The sequence below is a fragment of the Polyodon spathula genome, chromosome 4, assembly GCF_017654505.1.
Source record: "Polyodon spathula isolate WHYD16114869_AA chromosome 4, ASM1765450v1, whole genome shotgun sequence".
NCBI classification, from domain to species: Eukaryota; Metazoa; Chordata; class Actinopteri; order Acipenseriformes; family Polyodontidae; genus Polyodon; species Polyodon spathula.
This window is the reverse complement of record NC_054537.1, coordinates 13,771,899-13,784,833: the sequence shown is the minus strand read 5'-3', so window position 1 is coordinate 13,784,833 and position 12,935 is coordinate 13,771,899.

Below are 12,935 nucleotides of genomic sequence, written 5' to 3'. Positions count from 1 at the left end.
TTGAATGAGGGATCATAAAACAGGCAAAGATATGGAAGTTCAGTTATGTAAAAAGGACTTCATATCTATCACATCATGCTTTTAAACTTGAATTTCCAAAAAGTCGCGTCCTGGTCAAACTTCAATGGTGACATCTTTCATTCATTCATGCAGCACTTCCTGTCTATTCCAGTTGTATTCCCAAAATATGATTAATATTGTTATGATAAATGAGTTGTTTGGCACTGCGTTCTTCCTGAGTTTCTGGTAACTACACTGTATATTTAACTGGGTGGCTTTTACACATTTAAACTGTGATTATTAATCTCTTGCTGACTTTGAATGTTCTCTCATTCAACAGAACTCTACACAGAGATCTAGATTGCATTACTGCAACAATAATACAATAAAATATTGTTGCATTTTATTCTGGACTCGTCCCCCCCGTCCACCCCCAATTACTCTAACCTTTATATCTAACCCACAAAAAAAGGTTTTAGCTTTAAAAAAGATTTAGCTAAATACATAAATGTTAACAAACACATTATTAAAAGTTTTGAAATTTGTAAAACTGTTTGGCATTGTATGCAGAGGAGGCAGGGAAGTGGCAGGGTTGGCTCTTGGGGTGTAAGGGCAGCTCTGCAGCATACAATGCCAAATCAAGCACGTCAATGGGCAGGGGCTCATTTGCATGTTAGCTTCAGATTTAGACTGTAATATTACAGATTATTATTTTTTTCAGATTTAATTGCTGAACGAGAATGCTTTTCAGATGTATCTGTTAGGTAAATATTGAATCGCCAAGTGAAAAAAAAAAAAAGATTTTAGTTAATTACTTAATTTTTTAAAATTTACATCTAAATATTTTCACAGCAGAAACAATGTATTTACATAAAATATGTAACTTTTTTCTTATTTTTTCAAAAAGAGCACATATACATAAACATGAAAATAGACTTTACACAATAAACTCATGTGTAAACAGATGTAGAAAGCTGTATGCACATATAAAATTATAAAATATAAATAACTAGTAAATAAAATAAAAATAGCATACAACCAAAATATAACATGACTTATGAGTGAAACAGAGTTCAAAGGCTCTGTCTGTCTGTTCAGAGTTCTAGTACAGCTTTCTAAGTACAATCTATGCATAAAACACGCTTTTCAACTGTACCAGTGCATTTTCCACAGATATCAAAAGTTCTGTTTTTATTGTATTTAGCAACCTGGCATTGTCTTTTATTCCGTGTGCCAGTCACTGATTTGTGCAGAGAGCTTAGAATAAACACTTTTTTTTTTTTTTTTTACAGCTGTACACTCAGGGTGGCACGGTCGTTCTGCCTGAGGAGTGGAGTGGAGTGCAGGGGGGCTCGCACGGCTTGAGCTGTTGATGTTAACTCTAGTCAAATGACAGGCAGACGAGAAAAAAGTAGCGTAGCTATGTTGCACTGTATTGTGATTCAATGTCTATATTTTGTGAAAGCTGCTAATAAAAGAATGACTGTATGACGTGTAGAATGACTTTCATTAGTGTTTCAGCACTCGACAGGAGTATACTGTACTGTATAATATGTTCTTTCACAGTGATTTTGGTTTTTATTACAAAGCCCAGACTAAATTGTCGGCTATATTGTATTGATTTCAATATGCCGCATAAACTGCGGGTCTGGTGGTTGAAGAAGCACTTTTTATGATTCTGCAGCTGAAATACTGTATGGGTATTTAATTAAAATATTTAGTAACACTTAAGAAAGCACCTGCACGAGATATTCACATACGAGGAGATATTAAAATTTGAATTGCACAAGCCATTCAAAAAGCAGCTATGGCGGTGCTAGTGTTCACAATACAAAGGAGCTAGCGAGCGGTGTAGAGTGAGAAGAGGAGGGGTCCTAGGACAGATTCTTGAGGTACACCTGTAGAGAGGGGGCAAGGAGAATTGAGAGAGCCACACCAGAAACCTGGAAGGAACACATGGGATAGATTTCATATGTAAATAAACGTCACTATTATATTGAAAATGAACAACAAAAATGTTTTTGAAAGAAAGCTATTCTCTGATTGTTACTTGAATAGTTTTTTTTTTTTTTTTTTTTTTTTTTTTTTGTATTACTTGTGAACGTTGGATCAGCACTTCTTGGCAGAATGGAACTAACGGCTTTCCATTACATGTACTTGAAATAAGATCCAGCCACAAATATAATACTTTTGCCAAAAGCACAGCATTAAACAGGGTATGTTACTGTTTTGTTATGGGTTCTAACCTAATTTTGTGCTGTCTTTGTAACAAAAATACATTTTTGAAAGATATCAACATGATCTGCTGACTCCATCTACTTGAGATTTATATTTTATGGAAGCAATTTACAAAACTACACTTGATTGCCTAGTTCTATTTTGTAACGATCTGCTTTTTGGACATGACTGAGTATTAAGTTGATGCGGTTTTCTTTCTGCTGACTGCATTTCACCTTTATTTTTGCATATTACATGGTGAGTAAGATTAACAAAATACATAACATACAATAAAAAAGCTATAAAACACTTAAACCGTTAACATATGGCTTCAACAAAACATTGTCAACATTTACAGTTACTATTGACATGAAGCAGTAAAAAGAAAGTTTACAATGACATATCAAGATGACAGGTCACTTTTCATTCCGAAATAATGCCTTTGAAGTTAGCATTCTAATTTTTTACTGCACATGAAACTTTTTTCTCACAATAGTAGGGTGTCAGACAGTCACATATGCGGCATCTCAAGATTCGATTGCCTGAGTTGATTGGCCAGTGAGAGGTGTTGTTGAACCTTTCAGATTCAACTACTGTTGCAGTTAGTGATGATCTTCTTTCATGTCCTCTTGGTTTGGTCCCAAAACAAAGTAGCAGACTCTGTGCCACAGTACGTGGGAAGCGTAGAAGGTCACAGTGACCACCTATGATGTCCCTGGAGAACAGCCAGCTGTTCATTAGAGCACTATTGATAGACCATGCATAGATCGGCCATCACCACTTTCGATCTAATGGTGAGTCAGTAACGGGAGACCTGGAGATCTAAACCTCATATATGTTGGTTATAGGAGTAGATGCATCTTGGTTGTGGGATCTTGTCATGGGCATGTTTTCCCTTATTCCAACATTTGACAGTTACTTCAGAATATCTGTCTTCTACATTTGTTGCCATTGAGACAACACTGTTGTCTTTCCACCTAACAAGCAGTTTCTCTCCTTCAGTCAAAACTTCTGAAGATCCTCTGGATGTTCCTTCAAAGGTCTGAAAGGGACGTCAAACAAACGATTTGTTCTTGCTGTCCCAGAGCTTCCATCTCCATGTCTAGTCATCTCTTCAAGAAGTGTGAAGGATGTGAAGACATTGTCATGTGTGAATTTGCATCCTTGAGGTAATCAGCTTGCTCAGCAAAACCTAGAACTACACTGGGTCCTTGACCCAATCCAGTCTCTGGAAGAAAGTCACATGTTCTGGATCACATGTTCAGGAATATTGCAAGGAGCTGGTGTTTTTGATTTTTTGAAGACACTGTCGTTATTTTTTACGTTCTTTAGTTGTTCTCCTGTTTGTGTGTAAGGTTTTGTCTTTATTACTTGAGTTGGTTGTGATGTAGACCTAACTGGAAGATTAGAATCAACTGCAGATATATGTGTGCTTGCTGTGTATTCTTGTAACAAAGTGCCCGCCCCTGTGTATTATCTGTTATGTGTTGCGTGTGGTGTGTTTAAATGTTGGTGTATAGACATTGGTACACGGGATATAAACGGGTCTGTGTAACACGAGTGTTTAAAAATGTATATGTGTATTTAGGCACGAGGATTGCACAGCACTTCACGTGCAAGTAAAATGTAGTAATGTGTGAGCACGGGGAATTGCACTTTATTAATTCACGTGCTGGGATTCAAGTGAATAATTAATTGGTAATTGAATCCCAGCACAATAGTATATATAGATGCACGTTGTCACATACTGGTGGTTGAGTGTTCGGTGAGTAGGGAACGGGAGAGAGAGGAGGATAAAGAGTTAGATATTTCAATTGCTATTACGTGCTGGTGGGACCAGCACGATACTTGTTTATTTAAAACTCACCTTGTTTGTTAGTGTGTCTAGCTGCTCACCGTTTTTGTTAAGTATTAGTCCGTTTTTTTGTTTGTCTGTTTTATTTTGGCTACCAGTGCCGTGTCCTTTTTCTGTTTGTTTGTTCAACCCTTTTATTTTGCAATAAACCGGCGCAAGCAAGCGCCATCATCATTTCATTTCATTCATCTGTCCTGTGGTTTGTGTATTGCCTTACCTTTCCTGGTTCTGACGCCGCCCACTTCGGCCGTCTCTGTGACACGTGGTGTCCTGCGTGGGATAACAGCGCCTCCAAGCGTCAGACCAGGAGAGGTGTTTTGTCAAAAAAAAAAAAAAAAAAAAAACCACAGCACACAACAAAAAAAAAAAAATAAAACATGGAAGGCTGGGACTGGAGAGATGGCTGCCAGGACCTGGAGGAGTTCCTCGGTGGTCTGGAGGACCAGGGCTGGTGCCTTGCCTGTGGGGAGTTTGGGCACCCGGTGGTGCGCTGCCCCTACCAGGAAGGAGAGGAGGAACTGCCGCAGGAGAGGAAGGTGAGGAGGTGGCAGAGAAGGGGAAAGGGGAAGAGGAAGGCAGAGGTCCCACCGCTGTCTCCACAGCCGCACCAGTCTCCTGCAAGGGAGGGAGAGCCGCACCAGTCCCCTGTATCAAGGGGAGACTACACACCGCTCCCACCTCCACCACCAGGAGACTACACGCCGCTCCTACCTCCACCGGCAGGCGCAGAGCAGCAGGAGCTGCCTCTGCCTCCGCCACCTCCACCGGCAGGCGCAGAGCAGCAGGAGCTGCCTCTGCCTCCGCCACCTCCACCGGCAGGCGCAGAGCAGCAGGAGCTGCCTCTGCCTCCGCCACCTCCACCGGCAGGGGGAGAGCAGCAGGAGCTGCCTCTGCCTCCGCCACCTCCACCGGCAGGGGGAGAGCAGCAGGAGCTGCCTCTGCCTCCGCCACCTCCACCGGCAGGGGGAGAGCAGCAGGAGCTGCCTCTGCCTCCGCCACCTCCACCGGCAGGAGCAGAGCAGCAGGAGCTGCCTCTGCCTCCGCCACCTCCACCGGCAGGAGCAGAGCAGCAGGAGCTGCCTCTGCCTCCGCCACCTCCACCGGCAGGAGCAGAGCAGCAGGAGCTGCCTCTGCCTCCGCCACCTCCACCGGCAGGAGCAGAGCAGCAGGAGCTGCCTCTGCCTCCGCCACCTCCACCGGCAGGAGCAGAGCAGCAGGAGCTGCCTCTGCCTCCGCCACCAGCAGAGGGTGAATGCCTGCTGGGTCCCTGTCCACCAGCAGAGGGTGAATGCCTGCTGGTATCACTTCCCCCACCAGCAGAGGGTGAATGCCTGCTGGTATCACTTCCCCCACCAGCAGAGGGTGAATGCCTGCTGGGTCCCTGTCCACCAGCAGAGGGTGAATGCCTGCTGGGTCCTTGTCCACCAGCAGAGGGTGAATGCCTGCTGGGTCCCTGTCCACCAGCAGAGGGTGAATGCCTGCTGGTATCACCCCCCCACCAGCAGAGGGTGAATGCCTGCTGGTATCACTTCCCCCACCAGCAGAGGGTGAATGCCTGCTGGTATCACTTCCCCCACCAGCAGAGGGTGAATGCCTGCTGGTATCACTTCCCCCACCATCACGAGGAGAGGAGCTGGAGCTTCCTCTGCCTCCACCTCCATCAGGGGGAGAGGAGCAGGAGCTGCCTCTCCCTGCACCACAAGGGCCAGGACTAGATGCTGGCGGTCCTCAGCAGCCCTTGCATAGGCTGCTGAGGGAAGCACGGGGAAGAACCTCCCGGCTGCAGTGGCCGAAAAGAGGGCCAACACCCGCACCCCAGCTTGTCCTGACTGCCAGCCTCGCTTCGCCCAAGGATGCCAGCCTCGCTTCGCCCAAGGATGCCAGCCTCGCTTCGCCCAAGGATGCCAGCCTCGCTTCGCCCAAGGATGCCAGCCTCGCTTCGCCCAAGGATGCCAGCCTCGCTTCGCCCAAGGATGCCAGCCTCGCTTCGCCCAAGGATGCCAGCCTCGCTTCGCCCAAGGATGCCAGCCTCGCTTCGCCCAAGGATGCCTCTGCATCGCCTGGGGTTGCCCGCCGCTCTGCATCGCCTGGGGTTGCCCGCCGCTCTGCATCGCCTGGGGTTGCCCGCCGCTCTGCATCGCCTGGGGTTGCCCGCCGCTCTGCATCGCCTGGGGTTGCCCGCCGCTCTGCATCGCCTGGGGTTGCCCGCCGCTCTGCATCGCCTGGGGTTGCCCGCCGCTCTGCATCGCCTGGGGTTGCCCGCCGCTCTGCATCGCCTGGGGTTGCCCGCCGCTCCGCATCACAGCCGGAAGTACTGTGGCCGGAACCCCACGAAGGGGAGCTGCCGGCCACGAAGAAGGGGGAGGAGGTCTGGAGACCGCCAACCCCAGCAGCAGTTTCGCTGCCGGAGGAGGGGGAGGAGGTCTGGAGACCGCCAACCCCAGCAGCAGTTTCGCTGCCAGAGGAGGGGGAGGAGGTCTGGAGACCGCCAACCCCAGCAGCAGTTTCGCTGCCAGAGGAGGGGGAGGAGGTCTGGAGACCGCCAACCCCAGCAGCAGTTTCGCTGCCAGAGGAGGGGGAGGAGGTCTGGAGACCGCCAACCCCAGCAGCAGTTTCTCCGCCGGAGGAGGTCCGGAGACCTGCTCCCTCTGCAGTTTCTTCCCTGCAGGAAGAACGGTGGTTGAAGCCCCACCAAGGGGAGCTGCCAGCGCCGAAGGAGGGGGAAGGTCAGGAGACCACACCCCAAGCAGCCTTTCCGCTGCTAGGACTACCCTGGCAGGAGAATGCTACCCTGCTGACAGCATTACGACCTGTGGGCCCCTGGAAGCCTCTGGTCCTGGCCAAGGACTTTGGGCGGGACTTTTGGGCTTTTAAGGGGGGAGGTGGCCATTGAGGCCATGTGTGCTTTGCACAGGAGGGGGTATATGTAACAAAGTGCCCGCCCCTGTGTATTATCTGTTATGTGTTGCGTGTGGTGTGTTTAAATGTTGGTGTATAGACATTGGTACACGGGATATAAACGGGTCTGTAACACGAGTGTTTAAAAATGTATATGTGTATTTAGGCACGAGGATTGCACAGCACTTCACGTGCAAGTAAAATGTAGTAATATGTGAGCACGGGGAATTGCACTTTATTAATTCACGTGCTGGGATTCAAGTGAATAATTAATTGGTAATTGAATCCCAGCACAATAGTATATATAGATGCACGTTGTCACATACTGGTTGTTGAGTGTTCGGTGAGTAGGGAACGGGAGAGAGAGGAGGATAAAGAGTTAGATATTTCAATTGCTATTACGTGCTGGTGGGACCAGCACGATACTTGTTTATTTAAAACTCACCTTGTTTGTTAGTGTGTCTAGCTGCTCACCGTTTTTGTTAAGTATTAGTCCGTTTTTTTGTTTGTCTGTTTTATTTTGGCTACCAGTGCCGTGTCCTTTTTCTGTTTGTTTGTTCAACCCTTTTATTTTGCAATAAACCGGCGCAAGCAAGCGCCATCATCATTTCATTTCATTCATCTGTCCTGTGGTTTGTGTATTGCCTTACCTTTCCTGGTTCTGACGCCGCCCACTTCGGCCGTCCCTGTGACAATTCTATAAAAAAAAAACTTTATATGGCTTGAAAGAAACACTTCAGAATGAGCGTATACGATGTATATCTTATAGAGATAAACGCTAATTAGCAGCCCTCAGTGGAAATTAAAAATAAATGTCCTTGTCTGTCACCTGACCAATGCATTCCGAGTCTAGCAGATGTCATCAAGCTGTTCAGACTTACAAGAAGTTGGCCCTTCTTGTGCCTTAACATCTGCAGAATTCTCGCCAGTATCATCCTTCTCCTGTACATGGTATGTCTGGTTTCTACAGAAACCTGGTGCATTGGAATTTCAGTTACATTTCAGCTCTTAAAGATTATGTGAATTACTTAAAATAGTTTAAACTATTGTTGCTTTTGGATAAAAAAAAATAAAAAAATGGCTGCGCTGTGCAAGGTGTATAATAATGTTTAAAAGTTCCAAGTTGTCATCATTCATCAACTAAGAAATTGAAAGTCTATCTGAAAGCATTTGAATTGTTTGTAACACTCAATCAAGTCTTGTTCAGAGTAGAGAAAGATAGAAGGGTAAAGCAGCTCATAGCCTACTCTCGAGTAGCTCACATTTAGAACTCCTCAAAATAGGAGTGTAATGTTTATACTACCAAAAAAGGCATTTTAAACTTAAAGTTACATATAAGTCATCTTAAAGGTGGCAACTGTAAACAGGGTATTGGAAACATGTATTATCCATTAAGTAGCTGTTAACTTATACCCCCGCACAACCTGTAAATGTAGTAAATGCTATATTAGTCTCATAATCGAAAGGACCCTTTAGTTAGCACTCAGTTAAAACTTGTTTTGGTAAGTAATAAATACAGCATTTATAATTTTGAATCCACGCCTATTTTTACTAAGCACCCACCTTCTCATTTTCTTATTTATCACTTCAAGGTTTGTGATCAAAACATGACATCATTCCATGGGCTGTTCATTGTGGTAGCTTAGAATATGGTAGTAACTTTTGTTGCTTAGAAACAATTTAGCATATAAAAAAAAAAAAACAGGATTATTTTTAAGCACTGCGTGGCAGGCTGGCAAGTGGATAGAGGCCCAGAGACAGTCTGAAATTCAAAAATGTAACAATTTTATTATAAATACACAAAAATAAAGTGCACAAGGGCAAAATAACAGATACTCAAACACAAATAAAGCAAAAACAAAACTCACAAAAATAAAGTTTCCAGGCTGGGCAATGCCTTCACTGGATTTATCAAAATTCAAAAATCACAAAACAACCACAAACACCAGCCTGCTTCCTTAGCTCCTTCCTCCTAAATGAGAAGCAGAGGCCTCCTTTTATGTCAGGTGGTTGGGTGCTGATTGATCGTTAATTAACCTATTCAACTAATCAACCCCAGCCACCTCAACATAATAAACCCAGGCACGTAGGGGAAATTAACCCCATCCCTGCCAATTTAAAAAGAGCAGAGCTTTGCTCTGCCACACTCTGTTAAAAAAAAAAAAAGGTAATAACTGCCTGACTCAGATCATAGACGTATACAATTATGGCAGTTGTTCAGAGTATGAATAATAAAATTGTACCTAGCCTTAAATTAATTGTTCCCCACACTTAATACATCAAATCAGCTAGATGTAATGATGAGTATTCATCTGAAATGTAAGAATAGAGAACCAATCCATGCAAGAAGTAGGAGCGAATAGTGTTTGTGCAATGAAAAGAAAAAATATTTGTGCATATTAAATTTTAAAATCCTTAAGCAAGAACACTGAATATACAGTATGTGCATTTTGATTAAACCTGTTATTAAAAAAAGCTGAAACTACTTGAAATCTGTCACAGTGTTTTATCATTAAAATAGGGGGTTGTCAGCAAATCAGCAGATTGGAGTCTGTTTCAGTAAAATGTTATTTCAATTTATTTTAAGCAACCTCAAATGTAGTTGAAGATTTCAATTTGAAGGGAAGATATTGAAAAGATGATAATTAGTTTCTTGTTATCAATCTGCAAAGGTCGGTGTTTGAAGCTCTACATAAAATTCATTGCAATTTGTCAGAATTGTCTGCTGCCATATCCATCGTTTTATGATATATGTTTCTCTGCAGAAATCTTGCTTCAGTTTTTACCTTCTAGTGCCTGTAAGGAAACTTTTAACATTATACAAACCAAATCCATTTTTATTTTATTTTAAGAGTACTGCTTGAACCAACTGCAAATTATGGTAAAACATGACTTTCAGTCAACTCATATGTTGCCATATTGAAGGAACTGAAAATCAGGAATATGCAGAGAATTTTCCATTTCTTTAGTCAGTGATCACCACAAACCTTCTTCATTTATCTATTTAGAAATTAATTTCAAAACTGCCTACATACTCCAAAAGGCAGAATAGTGGATACATTTGGATGTCCACTCAAACAGATTTCTTTATACAACAGTTAAAACGATCTGCAGATATGCTATTTGTCGTGACAATAACAACATTATTTCAGGTGACCCTTTTAGAATTATCGTTTGAATTCCTAAGAAATTAACTTTTGACCCTACATTTCTCTTATATTGCTTAACACGTTATTTTATGTTGCTCTTCTCTTGGTCACAATTCCCATCCATCCCAGTCATTTCTCATAACATGTTTTCCCAGCACACTTGCCATTTTAAAGTTACGACAAAGACTTTTTTGCAAAACAAATTTAGTGTATTTATAGAAGAGCTAATGTAATTTGATCAATATTGTTTTGCTGATAATACGCAGCTGTGTACTAAGTGGTACACTTAATACAAAGTTTGGGGGAGTGGCAGACATACTTTCAGCCACCCAGGAAATCCAAAAAGACTGCATACAGTACTGGGCGAAACATGGCAAATAAAATAGAATGTAAAAATTCAGTAGGTTCCATGGGAAGTTGTCCCTGTTACCATGATAAACTTGGTTACTTCAAGAAATACAACAGTATACTGCAGTTATCATGAAGGGCAGCTTTATGTATAAAAGCAATAATTTCTTTTTCCGGCAGTGTGCGCAGGAGCTATTAGGAATTGAATGGCCTGTACAACATTGTTCACAACTGTTTTCTCAAGGGAGGAATTTGCCCTGATAGGCGCTTGTAAGGCCTTTGCACACTGGATCCGTTCCATCATGTAGCGTCCGCCATCCAAAGAAGTTCTGCATCAATCCATTGCACACTAGATGTGTTAATATCATACTTCAGAGCATTGATGGCAGTGGAGGCTTTGTAGCAAACCTAGTTTCAGTATTTTTCAAACACTCGCTCCTGTAATAAATATCTAAAAGTTGGGAACCTAGCAATGAGCTACCAAAAATACTTTACAACAATGACCTACTACTCTCTGTGTATGTGTCGCATGACACTCTTGGAGTTTAAGTTTAATAAGCAGCCATCTACGCCACATAGTGACTAAATATATGGGGCACTAGGGCCCTAGCAAAACTAAAAGCAACCCTAAAGCAACACAGGTTCATAAATATGACCAGTTTGAACAGACAGACCATGACAAGAGAGGCAAACAAGAGAAGCGCAGTTTCACTATAAAAAAAAAAAAAAGTTTATTTGTCCATATAAAATCATTAAAATATGGCTAAACTAACGATACCGAAAGTTACCAAAAATAAAGTAACACACACACAAAAAAAAAAAACTAAGCACACATTAATTGGCTTGTGCACAAAATTTCAAAACATAAAAAAATAAAAGAAACACCCACTACTTTGCTAAGGTATAAAAGTATATATCACCAAGTGACAACAGTCGTCACTCGATCCTCATTAACTGCTCCAGGACAAGTGCAACTAGTGTTCCCCCCACACCGGTACCAGGCTCCTCCCTTGACGTGGCAGGCACCCCTCCTGGAGATAGAAGATTTATTGTTCTGCCCTTTATATTGAAATAAATGACTACCATAGAGTGAGTGGTATTTCAGGTGCTGCATTTTAATTTTAACTGTGGCTGTAGAGTGTTTTTAAATATATATATATATATATATATATATATATATATATATATATATATATATATATATATATATATATATATATATTTAAAAACACTCTACAGCCACAGTTAAAATTAAAATGCAGCACCTGAAATACCACTCACTCTATGGTAGTCATTTATTTCAATATAAAGGGCAGAACAATAAAGCACACCACCAAGATACAGGACACAGCCTAATATACATGCATGTTCAAAGGGAAAGCCTTTATACCCTAATAACAAGCATTAAATGGTGAAGAACAAATCACAGGTTGCAGACAAATACCAATCATTGTGGTTATCTTTTTGAAATACAGGGAGTACACACCACACAGCCTGCCTTTTTTTTCTAGCTAGTGAATTAAAATAAAATACAGGTATTTATTATTAAGGTGCACTAGGGTCCCTAAACAACAGCCGGGTCAAAAACCCTATTAGGCAATGTATTAATAATTAAAAAGAGGGCCAACTACTTCCCTTTAAAATTGAATTATTTCTTCCTGAGTCCACCCTCCAATACTGCCTGCTTGTTCTACTGGTGCATTTAATATCCGTGGTTTCTCTTTGGATTCCAGTCTCTGCGTCTCTGCTCTCTTCGCTGTCTGTCTTCTTGTCTGTCTGCTCTGCTCCTTTATATCCATCAAGATCCTTCCATTATTGTCCAGAATGAATCAGTTAACAGAACATAATTAACGTTAATTGTAAAAACTACATTTCCCAGGAAAATGCATAAACTTTCCACTGGAAGTGATGTCACTCACTCTCAACCCCCTCCCAGCCTGGATGCCATTCCATATCAACACACACAGTAAGACCAAGTTTAAAATAATAAAAAGTGTACATGCAATCATAGTAAATAAAAAAAAAAATACAGTCTGTGCAATTTATCCTAAATAAAACAAAATCGAACTTAACCCTTAGCGTCCATTTATTCATTGTTTGTCAGGCGCGTCCGGTCCAATTTATTTTTGCACACGCTGTTTATTTTACACGTGCCGTTTTAATTTTTTTTTCAGAGTAAAACAGGTTTAAAAGGCACTGAATTGCAAAAGGACACTCAGTACTGTATCTGCAGCCAAGCCCCACCCCTTGTTCGCTGTATTTTTCATATACCTCTTTATAGACTTGCATAATGACAAATCCTCTCCTGATCACTCATTTTATCACCAAACTCCTCAATAATGCTATCCAAGTCATTATTTTATTACTATAACATCTCAAAAAGCTGGACAAGTGTCCATGATATTCTTTGAATGCTGTATGTGGAAGCAGCTATCTTCTTTGTTTGTGTCTGTGTTATCTGCACAGAC